Source organism: Coturnix japonica, chromosome 6 (genome assembly GCF_054131305.1).
Source record: "Coturnix japonica strain WE chromosome 6, WE-NBRP24, whole genome shotgun sequence".
Taxonomy (NCBI): Eukaryota; Metazoa; Chordata; class Aves; order Galliformes; family Phasianidae; genus Coturnix; species Coturnix japonica.
The window spans coordinates 25,969,581-25,990,954 of NC_140668.1; the positions used below are offsets into that span (position 1 = coordinate 25,969,581).

General features: G+C 41.0%; 1 protein-coding gene across 1 annotated transcript in view; it reads left to right on the forward strand.

Annotated features, from left to right (window-relative positions):
* Window positions 1–21,374, forward strand: part of LOC107319205 (uncharacterized) — a 224,733-nt gene that overhangs the window by 177,184 nt on the left and 26,175 nt on the right. The window contains exons 15-17 of the mRNA XM_085550603.1: window positions 13,306–13,453; window positions 17,259–17,310; window positions 19,457–19,586. The gene's annotated coding sequence lies outside the window, so the exon portion shown is untranslated. The remainder of the gene's footprint in view (window positions 1–13,305; window positions 13,454–17,258; window positions 17,311–19,456; window positions 19,587–21,374) is intronic.

Below are 21,374 nucleotides of genomic sequence, written 5' to 3' on the forward strand. Positions count from 1 at the left end.
TCTAATTCCTCTAAATCTGAAACTGATTGTCCTTCCACTTTTGGGTGTTTGTTTTATTTAGGATTTATTTATTTTCCCTTTTTCCCATCTTCTTTGTTTTGTTTGTTGTTTTGTTTTTGTCACTGCTGTATTTTAAGTACTGGTTGGAAATGTCAGGCTGTTTTTTTTTGGAGGCTGCTTCATTTGTGTACCAAAACAAGTTGATTTTCATGGGGATTATGTGACTCTGCACATAAATCTTTATGTAATTCTGCATTGTGGAGTCTGTCACCTGCATTGTGAAAGTCAAACATATGTGATTTCACATGCTTAAAGCACCTCCTGGTTTTCTGAAGGGCACTGAACATGGAAGGCAGGAAAGTGTGAATATTGAAGCAGCAGACCAGAGAAATGCTCTGTATCCTTTTGTTTTACATTGTATTCTGTGTGAGAGCATTAATTACAGACAACAGGAGAGTAAGACGTGTACATTTATAACAAAATATAGGAGGAAAAGAAAAAGCTGAATATGCAGAGCTCAGTGTCGGGGAAGCCACAGTATGTTGAGCATCACAGCCAAAATGCAGTAACGGTGCTGTTTGAATTACAGTCCAATTTAATTTTTTTCCTACTAATTAATATTTATTTCTCAGATGCTTTTTCCTTTTTGTTTCTGCAGCAAATAAGATTTTATTTTTTTTTTAAAGCCACGATATTGTGATAGTTTTTATTTTAATAATACATCTTTTGGCCACATTTGCTTTCCTATGATAATTTAATATAAGAGCTAAGCTCCCAATTAAAAGCAAATTATTAGGATTTGCAGTTAATCTAGAAGTGAAGCAGAACACTGGCAGAATTTGTCTGTGAGTTAGGCCTCATATTTATAGCAGAGAGCTAACTCGTCTCTCCTCATTAATATGCATACTGGAATTAGCCTGCTATTTCCATTTATCATTAGGTGCGGATTATTTTCACATTGGTACTTATAATTGCTACTATTTATATAAAACACAGATGCTGTGTGTATTATGTGTGAGAAGTGGAAAAGTGGTGTGGGGATGAGCTGCCGAAATACAGCAGGGCCTGCATTTCATCCAGATCTAGTCTGTATCTGAGCTAATTTATTAGCCTCTGTCACATTTAGCCGTGATGTCTCTGTTGTCATTTCAAAAGCATAGGTGCGAGGAGTAGTTTAATATCCCACCACATAATTTCTCTTCCCTTTTTCTAATGAAGGAAAGAAGAAATACATGAAAATAAAAATGAGGAGCTCCCTGAAAATGAGAGCAGGCGATGGTGGTGAGCAAACCGCCGTCCCCCACAGCCAGTGCCTCACTGAGGTATGGATCCAGGAGCAAACACATCTGCTCACATACCTGGCCCTTCTGGTTTTGCAAACTGCATTTTAAGACCTATGTTGAGTTGTGATCGGGGTAGAAAGCATCAACAGAAAATTCCAGAAACTAATAAATATTCAAATGCCCCGAGTTTATGATCAACCAGGTTTTTTTTTTGGTTTTTTTTTTTTGTTTTTTTCCAGTTACATATTTCTCTAAGAATTTATATTGGCTTTGTGAAACGAGAAACTTTTCAGATATGTAAATCAATCTGAGCGTTACTATGCAGTATTCTTTAAATTAAATTACAGCACTGATATCAGATTCTAGCAGTTCTGTTGCTGCAGTGAGATAATTTCTGGAGGCAAGACACCTGGCCGGGCTGGAGTGGTGATTAATTTTATGTGTTTAGGGTGCAATCATCACTCAGAAAAAGGCTTAGGGTTTGGATGATGGATGATGGGTAAAGTGCAGGCTGATAGGACATGGCCCATGAATCTGTTCTACATCATCAGTTCCTTTGATCACTGGCAGAAGTTCAGAGATTCTTCTTTGCATCTGTCCAAAATAAACAAGGCTACCATATACCTTTTGCAGTGTTGCTTCTAAACACAGCCCTTATTTGCAGGAGGAGAAAGCACCTTTCTTTTGTGACAGTGGCTAAGAAAAATAAAAGGCAAATGCTTTGGCTTGCGTTTACACGCATGTTTACAGTCTCAATTTGTGTGTGTCCGTACACGTGCATATTTTAATGAAAGAGGAGAGTAGGAAAACAGTATTTCTCACCTGCATGCTGACACCTCTGTTCTGGCAGAGGATTTGCCATCGCTGCTGAAAAACAGCGTTACACGGTCTGCATAGGAAGGAAGTCCTAAGTTACAGCAGTACTGTACAGCGTTTCTGTTGCCTTCTCTAACACTGGTGGCTGCAAATGGTTTGGAATCTTTCTCAGTGCTGATTGAATGAACTCTGTAGCTGAAGGAATTATGATTAATAATTCAGAGGAGTTGAAGGGTGGGGAGAGAGAGGATTTGCATCAACCTAAAGGAAGAATACTTTTTTGTGTCTCAATTAACAAAGTGCGATTTGATAATTGAAAGCAAATGCTTTTTTTATCAAATGATTTCTACTTTTCTTTACCCAATGCTGTCCCCTGCAGGGTGTAAGAAATCAGATCACAAAAGTATTCAGAGGCTAAAATATATATAAATATATACATATATATTTAAATCCGAGAGGAGAACCAAAAAGGAATAGCTGAATTAACGTCACATCCTCTATCAGAATTCATTATCAAGCCAGAATATTTTATCATGAATAATCCTTTTGGAAGCTGACTGGGTGCTGTAAGGGCATTTCTGGGAAATATCCTCTCCCATCCTATTGCACATGTGCGGTGCTGCTTTCCAGAGATGGTACGAATTCCTGGTGCTCATGTTGATATTCTGCCTGTGGGCAGTAAGATTTTAGCTATGTCTCATCAGCTGCACCAGAGTGTGGAAATCAAGCAGGACACGTAAATTATAAAATCACTGTATATCTCAGCGGACTTTCTTAGTGTTTTGTAGGGTGGTGCACAAAAGGTCTGCATGACTGTGGGCTGTACACGTGGAAAATAGAGCTGTTGAAAAGGCAGGTGACCATCAAATTAAGTGCAACTCCAGTAAGAAATCAAAATGGCAAAGAAGGAAAACATAAAGGTGGGAGAACTGGTGAGATTTCCTTAATGGGGTTATCTTTGCACCAAACAAAAACAAAGCATGAGGCTCAAAAAACCGAGAGCATTTGTTATCACAGAAATTATACTCACATGATTACTCTCTCCTTTCTCAACTGCAACACGCTGCTTTATCTGACTAAGTGCAAATACTGAAGTGTTCATTAGCTCTCCTGATACACCTTGGCTTGTCTTTATTGAGTTGCATTTCATCCATAGCCTTTGTACCTGGAGGCCCACAATAAATTTTTCTGCACAAAGGGTTTCTCAGGAGTGGTTTGACTGTTCCTTTACTCCCCAGAGCCTGGATGCATTGCATCATCTTCTATCATACTTACAAGCCCGAGGCTTGGGATGAGGAATTGTTTAGTATCTCCAAACCAAAGCTTGCCACGTAGCAGATCAAATTGTTGTTGCTGTGCCACAGAGGTGACTCAGTACTTGCTTGTTTGATTTAAGGCACAGTTCCACTGTGAAAAGTTATTGTGAAAATGGTATTTTCCTTCTCGGCAAAGATAGTTCCTACGTGTGTGAAGAATTATATGTGCTAACTCAAGTGACAAAAACAAGTATTTAATGCTTCTTCTTTCTCCAGCTCTGCAGAGCAAAGGCAGAAGAGAAAAGGAAGCTGGAGTCCATTTAATCTGTGTGTGTTAATGCTCTTTTTCTGGCATCTTTGTGTTTATGCGTCTGCAAAGGAAGGGAGAAATACAGCATCCCAGAGCTGTTCGTAGGTCCGATTTGGCATTTTAGTGCTCTTGAGCAGCCATACAAAGGAAACATCTTTTCTCGATCTCTTGAATCCCATTGTGCTTGTTGAAGCTTCAGCCTTTGAACAAAACCAAAACAAACAACCACTGATAATAAAGTAGGGTAATTTGAAACAGAGTAAATTGATACTTTATACTTTTCTAGACTTACCTTTTACCTGTAGAGGCTTACAGACTTTGTGACTGTATGAGGAGGATTATTAAGAGTATTTCATGGCTTTCTGGTTGTGTGGACCTGTGTAGCTATCGTGCTTCTGGAGGTGTCTTGGTGCTGCAAACTGCTTGCCTGTGGTTCCTGTCCCACTAAGCCATCCCAGGAGCCAGTGAGGGCTTCTTGCCTGGCTGCCTTACGCAGCCTGTGTGTGAAACTGTGAGGGGAGTTCACAAGGAATGACAGTCTGAGTGTTGGTTTTAGCACGTTCACAGTGTCCAGCTTTATTGCTTTTGCTTGACTAACCCAGAGAGGGAACATGTTTCTTTCCCTCAGTTTCAAGGTGACTCCGGGCTTTGCATGAGAATGACTTGGGTTTATGTTACTTTGGAAAAATGCAGTGGTTAGGGCAAGTGAAGAAGCAAGAAGATTTGCTTGAATAGTTCTGTTGCTTAAAAGAGAGTATTTAGCCATCCTCTTAGACTCCTAATTGCTGCCAGATGTTCAGATAGGCAGCAGTGTCTGCTGCCTGCTTTCATCATTTATTTATTTTTTTTTTTGTGCTGCAGTAGGAACTCGTCCCCTTTGCAAAGCTTTTTGTGGGGCTGTTTTTTAAATCCAGTGTAACTGAGGAATATGGCAACCCACTTGATTAGTCCAGTACCTTACCGTGTGTCTTTGCAGCAGTAACAGTAGGTAATTCTCCATTAAGTGGCACTCTTGGTTACCCAACTGTCACAGGCTGTCCTACCCAAGAGATGGTGGCCATCAACAAGCCGTGCTGATGGTGCAGGAGGTAAACACCAGCCCCTGGAGCTTCTTTGGCTCTGAGGAAGCTAGGAGCAGTAACAGCTTTGCAGTTGTCTGCATAGGCTGGTCCAAGAAGTTTGCTTGTGCTGGTCTTGGGGTATGCTGCAAACCTGTTCTTCACCCGCACGCTAAGATTGTGCTTTTCTTTAGGGTAGCGTGATCCAAGCGTTTAGTATTATAGCCTGAGAAGTAAATCATTTATTTATTTGGGTGGATTGTGCTTAAATACGTCCAGTTGATATTGAATATTTGATTTTTTTTGAGTGCACAGATGTCTTTGTAAACCTTAAGTCTTGTTTAGCTTGCTTGTTATATTGCCAAAATAATGCTGTGCATTTCCATTAGAAGGAAGTATGCTGCCAGCAAGGTACAGGCAACTCCCAGTGCTCGATGTTTTGTTCTCATATGTAGTAATCAAAGATACCATATCTGTAGACTTTATTTGCTCCTAAAATGCTTCAGCACACGAGTCAAGGTGGATACTACACTGCAAATTCGCTTTCTGTTGCTTAGTAGCATTTACCTCCAAAGACCCTGAAGACCCCTCATGCTTCTGGAATGTTGCCTTCTCCTTGGAGCCCTTTTCTTAGGAGCTGGCTTGGGAGGATAGCAGGAACACAGAATACAGGAAACTTGAGAAATGCGCCCATGGGCTGCAGAGACAGGAGCTCAACCATCTTTAGAAGCTCTCTGGTAACTTTTTACAAAGTAGCTTGACCCCTTACTGTTATTTTTTGTATTGGTATTTACCACACAGAAAACCAATCATGTTACTCTGTTGTAAGAGTTATTTTGTAAAAGCAGACAGAGGCATGTAGCTGCTCAGAATAGCTTACAGCCTCCTGCAAACACTTAACACTTTCTTCCCTTGAGGTTTGGAGTTATTGGGAGAGCTGAAATGCTTAAGCTTTATTCTCTTACAGAAGCTAGATCTAAAAATGATAATAAAATACTACTGCAAATAGCTAGTTCCTAAATATTTCCTTCTTGAACAATATAAGCATGAGTTTGCATTATAGAAGTATTAAAAGTTTTCTGTTCAACAGCATGTTACGCCAGAAAACAGACTTCACTGAGAGCACAGATCCCCTCAAATTACTGCAAATGTGCTCAGTTAAACCAATACAGAATTATCTTCCATGGTGCTGTTGGGGTTCGTTGTGCCGCATGCATTGGAATGTCAATGTGACAGGCCATTAGCCTAAGGGGAAGCTAATTATTTAAATAACCTCTCCTGTTTTGTACAATGAAGATGGTTTTTTGCGAATACAACACAAACATTGATACGTGTCAGATGGTGATGGTCCTTTTTAAGTAAAAAATATGAAAATGTAATTTTAGCATTTAAACAGCCCAGACAGTGGTAATTTAAAATAAAACAAGAACAACAGTCATTAAATGGCTGTGTTTCTGGACTTAGATTGATGCTTAACACATTGATCTTCTTCAATAGAAGCTTTCCATATTCCATCTGTTAGAATCTTTGACCTTTTCTTAACACCATTAAAAGATAAAATGTTAATCTACTGAAAAAAAGATGCATGACCTTTTAAAAGTGAACTGTACCACTTTACAATCTGCCATCATTAAAGAACTTTATGCTCGGGAGCCATGCATTATGTGTATCATAGCAATATAATTGTTTAGAATAATGTAATTGTTCAACCAAGAAGATGTATACTATGCATAACATAAATTAGAATGGGAACTATGTGAACTTTGGAAACCCAATCAAAATAACATGTCAGATCAAGGCTTACTTTCAGTTTTAATCAGCCTCAACCTCAAATTTATTTGGTATTAGCATGCTGAGATGCAAACGTAGAGGCAACAGTTTCAGCAAGGAAAAATGATGGTACCTTAGGACAAATGAAACCATATCTGTGGCAAATAGTGATGTTTAGCTTTAGTTTATTTTCCTTTGGTGTAAGGCAATAAACTTGGAACCAGTATCTTAAATAGCAATGAGGAAGTTCCTTAGCAAGAGAGTTCTTGAGAGTAGACGTTTCTTTCTGCTAAACCTGAATTGTCTTAAACAAGACTTAACAGCAGGGGCCACAGTTCAGAGCAGCATCAGAACATGGTTAAATGCAACTCAGTAAAGCTGTTCAGAGAGCATTTAGTTTTGGTATGGGATAATTTGATTCCACTTCACGTTAAGCTTCTCTTCTGGATGCTGAGTACAGAGTCAAACTGATACATGTTATGGGTTCAGATAACCTAAACCAGTGGGTTACGTGTTTTGGATGGTGAGTTCTGTATTTTAGGTGAAGTTCTGTAAATGAATTGGAGAGCGTAGGTCTTATTAATTAGACACTTTATTAGTAACTATTAGAGCTGCTCTGAAAGTTATGCCTCCTGTTTTATTATATTGACTCATTATATCATGATATCATAAGTGATGGCATGTAAAATGAGTACAAGGATTCTAATATTACATAAGCTTAACTCCTGTTATTAATATTTCTTATTCCTAGTGGCATATGTAGCAATAGAAATGTCTCTGTGCTGGGGGCTCTCATACTTGAAGGCTTGCAGTGTGCGCTCAAAGCTGTTTCCCACCCACAAATCTGAGCTGAATTTCCTTTTCTGGGTGACCTGCTTACAGTGCAGGTGGACAGTCCTGCAGAAGTTAGCTTATTAGATGTGTACTGTGTGCCCAGGACTGGAACAAGGCTTGAACTTCCATCATGAACAATGATGTCATGTGGTTATAGGTCCTTGAGCTATAACAGATCACAGCAAAAGCAGCCCTGACCCTTGCTCCTTTGTGGAACAACTGGTGACGTAGGCAGATGCAAAGTGTTTGCATTTAATGTGTGGATAAGAAGGAAGAGCAGAAGAAATGAAACTATCCAGTGCAGGAAGATTAGCAGCCAGCCTGGTGTGTTAACCACGTTAGCTCTGAGTGTTTTAGAGAGGTGCATTTTGAGCATGGGGATGAAGACAGAGCCTACATATATCTCAGTGTCTTATGATCTTATCAACAGCTTTAAGATGTATAGCAATGTTCTTTAAGTTCTAGCTGTAGAGATTTTGTTATTATATGAGATTATCAGAATTTTTGATGTATTTATTTTACAAAGGAAGTTTTTTTTTGTTTTTGTTTTTGTTTTTTTTTTGCCAGAGAGAAGTTTGAAACCATGCATCTGAAAAAAAAAAAAGAAATTAACATAAAACCTGGCAGCAAAAAGATGCTTAGTAAGGACCTCCTTGCTTTTCCTTCCCTTTTTACTCTTCAAGGGCAGCTCATCCAATGATACAGAAAACACAGGAGAAAGTAGAGTTTGCTGAGAGTCCTGACAAGCAGAGAGACACTCACTTCTGTAATTGTCAGCTTTGTATCTCCTGTTAAAACTTTGCATTCTGCTTTCTGATCATGTGGACGGACCAGCCCTCTCTATTTATATTTTGCTCTGGTTAAATAAGCATTGCCCCCTTTTGTATAGGCTGTGTGTTTCATCTTAGAAGTTAGTAGCCACTTTTTTTGTCAGGCACTTTCATTGTTTAGACGTGCTTCCCAGTTCCAGCCCCATTTTATCACTGCAAATTTCCTCTCTTGCATATTCTTCCCTCTAGGTCATTGATAGTGAAAGCAAGCAATATGTTTCCTGGTGTTCAACCATGTGGCACTTCACTAGTCACATAATACACTAGATAAGCAGATGACAGTCTGTGCTGCTCTGAATAGCATATGTGCGTGCCAGCTGAAAGCCAGGAGCCGGAGGACATACAGGCAGCCAACAGAGGGAGTCAATGGCAGCAAAGCACTGGCCATGCAACCGGCACTTTGGAGAATAGAAAAATGGGCAGTTTTGCACTTATGGTAAGAGAGTAGAAGACCTCAATCTGTTTCCCCATTGGGCCCCAGGCGTCTCTGACAGTCCACATGCTGTTCTGCTTCAGACTGTGGGTTGCGCCCTCAGAGGAGCTTTGTTCCAGCTCTGTACCACCAGAATTTCAGTTGTTTGGGGCAGTTTGACCCTTCTTACATTTGTTATGAGGACCTGGAAGATACAATAGGTAGCGCTTGCTTTTTGTCTGCCAAGTAAAGCATAACTACCAGGTAACGTACAGAAGCTATAATTGCTATTTAATTAACATGGCAAAATACAGCCCACGTTGTAAAGAACACCTGCTTGCTCCTTCTCTTAGAACATAATTGTGATGTTTCAAGTCTCTTGTGCACATTTGTAACTTGTTACCAAACAGTTTGAGTGTTACAGACCCCACCAACCAAAGTGGTGTTCCCCACAGGCTAAGGGAGCCGCAGATCTCAGCACAGGTGTGTATAATAAAGGGAACGATGTCCTGTTCTCTTTGACTGAAGCAAGCTGTCATGGTAAGAGAAATGAGGTTCAGAAGGAAAAAAATATTTCAAAATATTCTCAGACACATTCAGGCAACGTGTAAATAGAATAATAAATCTGGCAAGAAAGACCTGTTTATTTTTTACATGAAGGGACTAAAAAAGTTTTTGTTTTTTCTTTTCCTTTTAAAGCAAGACTTTCTTTTCCTTCCACCTGAAGGCTGTATGGTATTCCTCAGAGCAGCTGTCCGCAGCAAGAAATTCATCATTCACTCTCTGATCAGCACATACAGCTAGTGACATGAAACTCTGCTTAATTCTCTTGTGTCTTCATGAAATAATTTCTTCCCCAACCAAAGCGCTCTGCTGCTTACGGTAATCTCAATTTAAGTCAAACACTTACTCTCAGAGCTCAAAAGTAAGTGTCCGCATTTGAATGGGGTTTGCAAAGCAGAAGCGGCTGCTAGAGAAAATGAAACAAGTCTTGTCTCTCTTCCTTGAAAGCTGGGAAAGGCTTTAGGTTTTTTTATTGAGGCGACAGGTTACATGTAAATGAAGTCTGAGATCTTTTGCTTTGGCCATTTAAGATGAATTGCTTAGAAGAGAACAAAGCTGATAGTGCAAAGCTTGAATTCAGCCCAAGCTGCACATTAAAATGGCTGTTCAAAAGTACAACTGTGGGGTGTCTGTGCAGGATGACAGGGCATGTTGCTGCTCACTTACTTGAGGAGGCCTTGAAACCATTGAATTTTCAGTTAATGTTAATAGCAGTATGGAAAAGAGGCCTTGAAAGTGTTCTACTTAGAAGCAAATTTATTTGGTTTATGCTTTGTGTAAGACATCTGGGAGGATCTCAGCAAAGCTGGTAATGGTTCCATCTTGCCTCAGATTACAATGCACAACCCAATGACTTGAAAAAGATCCCCTCATTTACTTTGGAATTGGATACTGTGATTTTTAATCAGCCATCTAAACATAGTCCCTGTTAGTACTGTTGGGTTGGCTACATTTCTGGGTTTGTTCTGGAGTTACCAAAATGGCATTCAAATTGGGAGGGATGTGTCTTCAAAAGCAGCATTGCTCCACTGCAGCATGCAAAGCCGTGGCCAGTGCTGAGCCAGGAGCCAGGGGCTGCTCTTCAGAGAAACATCTCCTCCACTTCTCCCCCCATAGCTTGCGAGGCCTTGAAAGGGTCAAGTGAGCAGTTGGTAATTTAGAAATACACTGAACAACTTTTTCAGGTCATAGCTGGACTGGGCTAAGTTCCCCTCTTCTTCCACATTAGGCTGCATATGCAGCCCACTGCATTAAACCATACGTGCCACAAGGGGCATGCTGCATGAGGTCATGTTGCATTTGATCTGCTGGAAGTGTTCTGAATTCTGTGTAATTCATTTTCTTCTTCTTCTTCACTTTTACACCAGTACCCAGGTATGCTGCAAGGCTGTTGCTGTACCTAAGCAGAATAATTTTGCCTAGGCACAGATTTTTCTGCTAGAAATAGTGCTTTTTAAAGAATACTGGCATATGCATTAAATGAGAAACACACATGGAATTGAGGTGCTCAGTTTTCCTACAGGAGGAAGAGAATAAGTCTTGATTTTCCTTTGGGGCAAAGCTGTGATGGATTTGCTGCAGTACTGTGGTCTTCCAGATATTGTTCAAACCCCATATGATGCTCAGGGCTGTGAGTGTTTGTACTAAGAAAAGGAGAATCTGAACTCGAGCTTAGATTGGCAGCATAGGATGCATTACTTTCAGAACAACCTGTGTGCTACTCTTCAAACTGTCTTTGTTCAATCCGTGGTATGATTGAGCCTCACATAAATTGTGAAGATGTTCAGACTCTCTTTTTGCCTTCCAAATTTTGAAGATGAGGTTACTGAAATGCAGAGCTTGCACCCAGAGCTGGCTGACGGCAGAGCGATGGGTTGTCTTTGTGGAGCACACACAGCTTGTTCCCCTGTTGTCAGTGTGCTTCAGACCCAACGTGGTCCCAGCAATGAGTGTCCCACTTGGGCAGCTGGGCTTGCAGTTATTTCTGGCTGATGACAGAAGGTGGAAGCCTTTCTGTATTGGGAAAGATAAGCTCATCAACTCATTTCATGTAAGCTTAGGTGCTTTCAAAGCCTCCTGATTGTCCTATACATAAAGCTCCCTCATTTTTGGGTTCATTGAGACACGTAGTAAAATCAGTCTTTAGTCAGGCGAAACAACAGACATATTTTTGTGAATATTTCAGGGCCATAAATTAAAAGTTGTTTTTTAAAGGAGAAATGTAAAGGCTATTTCTTGTTGCTGCTGCCCCTCTAGGACTGCGCTGAGCTCCTGCCACCTACAAGTGCTCTCGCCAGGCAGGCTGAGCAAATATTATTATTACTTAAATAGAGTCTGAATCATTACCTTGTGTTTTCACTTTGTAGTGAAGTGATTTAAATATAGTTTTCTTATGCTGGGATCCTTTGACAAATGCATAAATAGTTAGCGCATTGTTAGCAACAGTGAAAAGGAAATGGATGCCTGGCAGGAGGAAGGGCAAATAATTTTCTCATGCTTGCTGTGCTGTTTCTGTAGTGTAAATCAACTCTGTTCCTCTGAAAGTAAAAACTTATTCCAAGATGTCAACAAAAGTAAAGCAATTAGGAAAGGAAATGTAATTCCTCCCCACCGTTCCTCCCTCACACACATTAGTAAATGAAAGCTATTTCAAGGTACAACCTGAGGTGGACTAATTGGGGCAGATGACTCATTTGGGACCTGATCCTGGAAATGCTTGCTCACATGAGTTGGCCCTTTGATTGTTGGCCTGGGTCAGTTCTGAGAGCACGTGCAGATGCTCCAAGACCAGGGAGAAGGCTCAGTCTCATGAGGTCCTGAGCGGCCCACTTGAGATGCTGAGCCATGCTTAGAGTTTACTGTTGTACTGCTCAAAGCCATTCTGGTCAGCACTGGCCAGGACGAGCCCTGAATTCTTAAGTTTAAATAGAATATTATGAGGCTACATTAGATCAATTAATCTTACAACTCAAAAAACAAAACACGCCACAAAACTTACCCACATTTGCTTGTGCTTCTGCTTCGTGTCTGTCATGAAATTAACTTCTGTAAGATGCTTTTTCCACAATTTAGTTCTCAAACCCTTTGGTGCAAAGGAAGCTGTAAAGCTCAAAGGCGTATATTTTCTTAGAGCTGGCAATTAATATGCCACTAGTCTTTGCATAAATAAGTTGTCTATTTTAAAGCAACTCAAATGGGCTATTTCATTTTATATGACTGTTAATTAAGATGTTGATTAGCCCTGCAATTGAAGCATCGAAACCCCTTCTAAAAGAAATGGCCACTGTTTCAATTTTATTTTAATTAGTTGGACTTTGAGGTTATTTACTACAGCGTCGGCCATCAAAGAAAAGCTATTTAATTTGATGTTCAGTCCAAGCAGGTAGCGCACAGAGCCCCACATTCGCCTGTAACCACTGCCATTAACAGCGGTATGATTTAAGGTCACTTAAGAGTCATCAACCTCACAGATGGTAAAATGCAAAGTATCTAAAAGGGAAAATAACAATTGTTGTCTTGTCAAATAAAATCCGAACATTGTATTTTCTGTGAACACCCACTGGCTTCCAGCAATTTTATACTGAGTGTGTTTCCCTTTGGGCGGAGAGACTCAGGTCTTCCCTTTCATGCATCCTTCCATTGAGACATGCTAACCCCCTCGGGAGGTGAAACCCACCCAGATATTTGTGATTTTAAAACTTCATTTGCGTCACTTGCAACAGAGATGGATCATTATTCTGGGACAAAATCACATCCTGCACAGTGAAAATAACAGTCAACATTTGACCTGAAAAGGGAAAGAGGAAAAAAAAAAAACAAAAAACACAGGCAACTTTAAAGTGTTAAAAGAAACAGATAATGTTAAAGCTCTGCTTCAGGAAACAAATTCTCACTGTAATGCAGTGTAATTACGATCTTTTCTAAGCTAAGTATAGTACCCCAGAGATTACTATAAGTAACTTATAATAGAATTTTTATTAGTGGTAGTAATTTTTTATGATAATTAGTGTAATCTGCAGCCAATAAAATCAGAAGATATATAGTTATCTCTTTTACTCCAGAAAAGTATTCTTCAGACAGCTGAAACGTTAAGAAAAGAAAAATGTGTTATTTTATGGAGGCCATACGCTTTTATGTTCTGATTGTTTGGTATTCTTTTTTTTTATTATTAGCTCTTTCCACTCTTCATTTAATGGTGAAAAATGTGACACGTACTCAAGAGCCACTATGAAGCAGCCAGTCTGGGGGAAGCAGCTGATGTGTAATTCCGTAGCAGCCTTTGTGCCATTCTATCTCAAACCTCATCCTTGGTGGAAGCTGGTAAGTTTTACAGTTTCTTCTAAATGCTGGGCTCCTCCTGCATCAGCCTTGTTCATGCTCACTATTAACTGCCTTTGCTCCTTGTTTGTGGCACGTAATCAATGAGACTTGGCTGTGTAGCCCTAGAAAAAAATGTCTTGCAGCACAACCTTTCTCAAAAGCTCTTAAAAGAGGAACATGGGCAAAAATATTCCTTTCTATGGGTTAGCTGTCCCACATTGCAGGACTGGCTGGCTCTGACCCTGTTTGGAGAGGTATCTTGATCAAATGGATCAGTAGCGGGCCTGTTGGTTTTCTGGAAGCATGAAGGAAGAGAGCAATTCCTAATCAACCTATGAAAACAGTGATTGCAATTCTGCTGTAAGCATTCAGGATCATATCTTACGTCTGTAGTTTGCTTCTCTACGTCTCTTACTGGCACACAAAAGCAGAAGTTTTGCCAGAGTAAAGCAAGTCAGGGGTCTTAGGCTCATCAAAGCATTTTTCCCAAATAGCAATTGAATCTACAGCTGGACAAATCAGCATAACCATTTCATCTGGAGTGAAGAAGAGTGTATAGAATTCTTCCCATTGTAGCTAGAGAGTTTGAACTTCACTTCCTGAAGGGGAAAAGGGAAGAGAGTACTCTGGGAGAATACTGAATCTGTACTGATTTGAGATGCAAGGACTATTGTTCCATATGTTATCTATGGCCTGATAGACTGCTATTTTCTCAGTTAGTGGCACAAAAACCCCTAAATGACCTTCTTAATCTGTGTTATTGTAATTCACTGGCAGCTGTTACAGGATGAAAATTAAAAAAATAAGACACATAGCTTGAGAGGGACCAAAGAAAGTTTTCACCATCTTTCCCTGCCATTTACCTCGTGCTCAAAAGTTATGACAGGGAGTAAGGAGGCTGGCAAAACCAGGTTTGCATTTCTACTTGGTGAGCAGTATTACATCTGCTTTGAAGGAAAAATTGCTCAGATTTGCTACTGAGCAACAAATAACACTGTAATCTCCTAGGCTGCTTAGATGCGATGGACCTCTTGTGTTGGCTGTGCAGATTTTGAAGCTGGGATCACGCTCACCTAGAATTCCTTGGGCATGGACTTCACTCAGGGCTATGAAGAGTGCCAGCTGGTTTCCACCCATGGAATGGTGTAAGTTCTGATCTTCTCCTGCAGCAGTAACTTTCAAAAGTCCATAGGACTTTTGCATTCTCTGAGGCATCTCCTTAGAGGTGCTAAAATGAGATCAGCTCTCCCAGCAAATGTACAAATACTCATGATCCAGTCCTTCCTTCTGTGTCCTGATGAGCAGTGAGTTTATAACGTTGACAGTTGACGTTTTGTCACTTGGCATCTGCTGATGTGTGTGAGATAGAGCTAGCTCCTTACAAGTCTGCCCTGCATTCTGCAAACACAGGCAGGCAACACTGTATGCAGTTACTGTGGTGTCTATTATCAAGGTTGTCCCAGTGTTCGTAACTAATGCAGACATGAAGCATGTGGAGATGACTGCTTGTGAACACAGGTGTGTTCATTAAAAGACTTCAGGAAAGCATTGGGTTGTTTCCTAAGAGAGATATTGTAACAGTGATTTCCTGTCTACTTTATCCGTGGCTTTTGTGTGGCAAAGTGATTAACTAGGCAGCTATTAAGGAAGAGTTGTTTCCTTCATGCCCAAGAAATCCTCACTTAGTGATGAAAATGGCAAGTTTTGCCTTGTCTTGTTTCCCTATTGCTTTTTAGAAAAGGTAGCACTGTGCTGACTTTGAATCTTCCAGGTTCTGTTCAGCCTGCAAGCAGATGGGCTGTGAAAACAGCATCCTGTCAGTGGAGCTTCTACCAGTGGACAAAAGTGCTGCTTCTGCAGGATGCCTGTGTGCCACTACTTAGAGACTGTTGGCTGTGAGGTGTCTCTGACACTCTTGTGAACCCTCCCAGGGACAGATGGGTTTGCTCTTGAATGGCTCCATTCTTTTCTCTTTGTGAATAGAAGGGGCACTTGTTAATTTGCCCTGACTGCAGTCATGCACCACAGGCGTCTGCTTTGTCACCCCTCCTGCTGACCATGGCCTCAAGGCCAGAAGGGCTCATACTCAAACGTGTGTACTTACTGTATCTGTCCATAAGGTCTTTTGGGAGGAGAGGGATCACAGCTGAGCACAGACCGTGCACTTCCCCTTGTCTTGCTTCAACCTGGGAGTTAAACAGGAGGCTTCCAGTGAACTTGCTTGGTAGAAGCAACTGATGGAAGTCAGAGAAATAGATCTCTTGTTCTCTCTTCATTCAGGAATCTTAGCAAAAGCCATGTAAACAACAATGAGTTTTGCAAGACTTTGAATTTGCACATGAGCTATTATAACATTATTCATGGGTTTTTAAGTTGGATTACTGAGATGCAGTGTACCTAAGGCAATGTCTGAAGAATGTTTGGAAACTTTCCATGAGAGCACAAACCCATTTCTTGTTCTCTTAGTCTCTTCAGACCATGCTTTGTTTGTAGACTGCTCTCAGAGTTCTCAGATTGCGCACCAACTGCCCGTGCATTTCCAGACATAAGTAAAAGCAAAGTTTTGAGCCATCAGCCTCAGTAATAATTCCATCTTCTTCTGTTCTCCATCACTTCAGCTGCTATTCTTTGGTGCACAATGTATTTAATTAAAGAAGAATGTTCTTCTGCAGCCCTCAGACCCATTTTTGTCTGCGCCCAGTATGTTCCTTCCTCTTGCGTGCTGACTTTTGCATGATGTAGCAGAGCTGTTTTCCAGGACGATTGCCTATGAGCTGATAGGACTGAAGGATATTAGGCAAATGGGGTTATGTTATTTTCAGCCTTAGAGTCTGTGAATACCTTATTAGTGAACACTGGGTTCTGTGGTAATTTGTCTGGAGGTTAGAGCAGGTGCGTAGCTCACTCCCAGATAAATAAGGCTTAAATTATCCTTTCTACCACAAAGAGATGAATCTCTGTAATTTAGGTAACTGAATTTGTATAGTTGGTGTGCAGAGAAAATACCTTTTTCAGAACTACTGTAATCTGATAGTGCAATTTGTGTTGTGAATGTTGGTCACTGTATTACATTATATATGTGAATACATGCAGCCTTTTGAACTGTGCCCACGAGATGCCCATAGGAAAAAATCTCAGCCTTCAGATGTGTGTGGAAATGTTGTTTCCTACACTGAGTGTGAGACTTCGGGAGTCGTTTTCTTGGCTCTACCAGGAATTTGGTATATAACACAATACAGCATCTGGTAAAAGTTTAACTGAAAATTCACTTCTTTCTAAATTTAAATAATTTCTCTCTGGTTAAAATGTGTATCCTATGCCGTATGCTTTTCTGGCACCAGGTAGGTAACAAATCACATTGCTTGCCTCTCGAGATGAATTTTAGAGTAATTCACTGTGCTGGGTACAACATCACCTGGAAACCACAACACAAGTGAAAAATAGTGGTTGGTTAGCAGTGGAGGGAGAGAGGGAGGTCCTTCAAAGAACAAAATACACTGTAAAGACATAAGATAGCGACATCATCATCAAAAATGTGAATTCCATATCCCCAGTGGAAATCCCTTGGTAAGCAGAGCCAGTGAAGGAGACAAAATTAGCAGTCAGAAGCAAAGAGTCTGTGGTCCCAATAGAGAAACTGAGGTCACATCTAACACCTGTTGAAATCCACACTTGCGAATCCAGTGGTCGTTAGGTTGGGTTCTTAATCACCAGAAAAATGGTTTACTTCAATGTATCATCTCAAGGGGAAGGGACAGAAGAAATCTGAGGTAGAAACAGAGACAAATGACTCTCTCTGCTTCAGGTAATGCCGAATACAGGAGGAGCTCCCTCAGCTCTGCGCTGGAGCACAGCAGGTAATATCAGTTGCTTTAGCCTCGTGCAGACACCTGAAAGGCATTGCAGTTTTGGTGGTTGTAATTTCAGTGCTGAATGGACCAATTTAAAATGCTGTAAATCCATTGAGTGAAGCATTAAATTTGATCCAACACAATTTTATTTGAATTTTAGAAAATTAAAAGCAAAGACTGTGCAGCTGTTTGCTGAAAATAAAAGCAGCGTGATGTGCTTTCTCTCCCATCATCGTCAGGAATGCTTTTATTTTCCAGTGACAGGAATACTCCACAAACACATTTCTGCAAAATGAAATGTTTCCAGGTTGGGGTTTTCCCCTTCACTCTCTGCTGCTCCCATTCTGTGCCCTTGGAGCAGGCGAAAGACAGAAAGTGGATTTTCATGTTAATACTTCTTGCTTTTGTTCAGCATCTTTTCGTGCTTCCTTCCACACCACCAGAAATGCTCCTGTAAATGTAATATTTTTGTCTGTACCCAGCAGAAACGTCACTGAGATCTAAAAATAAGGGTTCTGTTACAGTTTGCGATGTTAGAGGCTTGGCTAATGTGGTGAATGGGACGCAGAACGTGCTGATGGCTTCAACACAATGGAGGAGTTATCAATAGAATAATGGAGAGCAAACAAGGAGTCTTGCACGTGCTCTTTTTTCTGGGTGCTTTCCAGGTATCACAGAGTGTAGCACCGCGTTTCTGTCTCATGGGAGGAAAGTCCTGCTACGGCCAGCAGCCAAACTCCCTATGAAAAGAGCAAGGCAGGCTGCTCCCATAACAGGGTGTGAAAAACTGACCTTCTAGAATAGCAGTTTTAAGTAGCTGGCAGGTTTTGTTAAGCTGCAGGAAGGAAAGTGCAGTTGTGCTGCCCGGTTGTGTTGGGGTGAGCAAGTTGTGCTCTTCACCAAAGGAATGCGTGGAGTGTGTTGAAAGGAAAGATAGGGAAACGCGGCCAGGAATGTGATAGAGTGGATATAAAATAAGTGAAGACAAGTGTCCTCATGCTGGCTGCAGTGGTGACGTGCGTTATCTCAACGTGTTATCAGGAGATGGATGTTTGCGTTCCCATGGGTCGGTGCAAGTTGTCACAGTTTCAACTTCCAGCTTTTTCTTATGGAAATAACGTCACAGGGCGAAGAGTGCACAAAAAGCCCTCGGTTTGCTTGCACCTCTGTGCATGGTGGCACAATTGTGAAGGTCCTCTGGAGGACTTAGCGTTGCAGTGTTAAAAGTATGTCTGTTGGTTTTCAATGGTCCTTTACTTCTATTTATAGCAAGCAAGTTGATTAAGATATTTTATTCCTCACCTTTTCCAACTTGTTATGTTTCTCTGCTAGTGAGAGAGCGTCAGATATTTTTGGGGGGAGGGAGAGATGGATTCCTGTTATGAGAAACTTCACTTGAGCCGTGCTGTGAGCATTTTCTCTCCATTACTCTCTTGGAGTGGCCAGTAGGAGCCCCAGGCCTGACACCTTCCGTCTCTGCGCAGCCATTTGAAGCTAATGAATTTTGCAGGAGCAGTTAGCGGGTTTTGTTATCGTCCTGGTGTGAAACAAAAACGAACAGAACCTGAGAAGGTTTTTGCAAAATGCAGTTAAGCAGTTGTCATTGTTTCTGATCTGCTGATCAATTGCTAGCAGTAATTAAAGGGTCCCTATAGATCTGCTCCACAGATCCATAACAGACAGAAAAGGAACGTGTGGCATGAAATCCCAATTCCTGCACCTACAGTTTGTTGTATCTGTTCCTGGGTGTGTGAATATTCCATCTGATAGGGCGAAACACCCTGTGATACCAGTCATTAACCATGATTTCAGATAATTATGATAGCAATTTCTCTGGTAGCTATTATGTGTCCGACACACCTGTGCTTAATGAAGTCATTTCCTGTCCAGTTAGTGATTTTTAAGGGATATATGGTTAGCCCATTGAAGTATGGTACTGTACTGTATCTTTGTGTACTGTATATTTGACTTCTGTTGTGCCTACGTTTTGTGCAGATGCAGTATCACGGTACGAACAGAAATGAAATTCCAAAGTTGTGTATTTGTCCTAGTGAATTATTTATGTTGCCATCTCTTGTGCAGTGTAGTAAATATTCCAGTGTTCCCATCTCTCTACTCTTTTAACTGTCTCCTTTCCTGTGTTGTCCTGTAGATACAAGAAGGGGAAGGTTGAACACCTCAGCCTTGAGTCAAGCACGGTTGGCAGCTTTTCAGCAGGATCTTTCCATGCAGCTGTGTTAAAGCTTTAACCATCAGCACCCAACCTTGTTTTTCAGTCTAAGGTAACTTCTAAGGCCGGAATTGCATCTTGCACTGATCTGCAGGTTTGTTTTGGTGTATGAGTGAGTGGGGGATGTGTTACATTCCTTACATACATGTAAGCCAGCAGTTTCCCTGCAAGAAATGATCTGACCATCAATGAATTGTGCATAGTAATAGCATCATCACTTTCCATGCTCCGCCAACTGGGATTTACTTCGATTTCTTTTGATAGATTTTATCTAGAGATTCCTAGATTAAATAAATATAAATGATCCAAACGGCTTTAAACTGATTCCCTTATAAGATAAGATTTGGGAAACAAAACCCAAAAACTTCAGTAAGAAGTCAGCATTTTGCTTATGTGCTTTTTGTTTAAAAACTTACACTAAAACTCTGCAGCTCCACAAGGTTTGGTGCCTGATTGTTGGTGTGCCAAGCATTGGGTACTCGAGCAGTGTGAAGAGCAGGATTGACTCCAGGAAGTGGTGCAGATGTTTGACAGCAATGCCCAAAGGTAAAGGAGTGAACCCTGAGGAAATGTGTTTCTAGTTCCCTGTGTACTCTCAAGTTACTTTTCACATCTCGGTATTTATCAATGTGCAACATGCAACATAATTTTTCCAGAGAAGAAATTAGTATTTACCCACACTGCTCTCACTGTGATATTTGAAATAATAGGACATCGCTATTTTCTGTGCTCAGAGTAGGAAATAACTATGACAACTCTGATACCGTGGCTTGATTAATATTGGATTCTTAATAACAATCTCTACACATAGATTTTGGTAGCAGGATGAGTCATTTGTGCAGGCAGAGTTGATTCTGGGTGAGCCAATGGCTCCATGGCAACTCAGAGAAAGGAGCTGGCACTGTTTCCTGACGTGCTGCAGGTAGGGCTTTGTGACCAGGTAAGGCTTTGTGTCCAGGAGCTCTTCAGCCTGTCTTGCTGTGCTGTTTGCCTGGCGCTGGTCAGTCTGGTATAACCAGGGCCTTACACAAAACCTTGCAATAACATGAGCCAGCTGATTCTGAAAGTTAAACTATGCAGAAACTACGCGGGCATAAATGGTCTGCATCAGCTGAATTAAGGGTTACTTCACTCCAACACACTTTCTACTTTGGCCAGCAATATGAAAACTCATTGACTGCTAGTAGTGGAATTCCTGTCAAGGGAAAGCTCCTGTTGGAAGTTCACCGGGAGCTTTGCTTGAGCAGAATTTGACCACTATTCATTGAAACTTGTTTCTATCTCTGACTGTGCAGGGGACCTTCGTGGTCTGCTTTACTACAGTAGGCAGCTGAAGTGGCAGTAACTCGCATCGCTCCCTCATGTCATGAGTGGACACAGAGATCTTCTTGGATTTTGTATTTTTCATTCTTATAATAGCGTTACCAAAAAACCCTGCAACATCATAAGATTGGCTGTGGGAATTTTCCTGCATGCCTCACGCTGACAACAGCACATTGTGCCAAGATGGCTGCTGCAAATGGCAGCTGTTTGTAGAGCTCTTCTGAGTTCCAGTTCTGGGAAACTGTCAGTGGTTGCAATTAATGGTCTGATAGACTCAGGTTGGTTTTCATGGGCAACAAGGGAGGAAGGGGCAGATGGATGTGACACTGCCCAACAGGTCTGATAGTTTGACTTAGTGGTTACAGAAAGGTCCAGGGCTCTGCGTGTTCCTCTATCTTCAAGGTCCTTTAGTCTAGATTGGAAAAAGAATCATCAAAACTGTGTGTTCTGCCTGGGTACAAAAAGAAAGCTGTAATGTTGTGTTGGTTTGTCCCCAAGTGCCACACTCCAGTGCTGT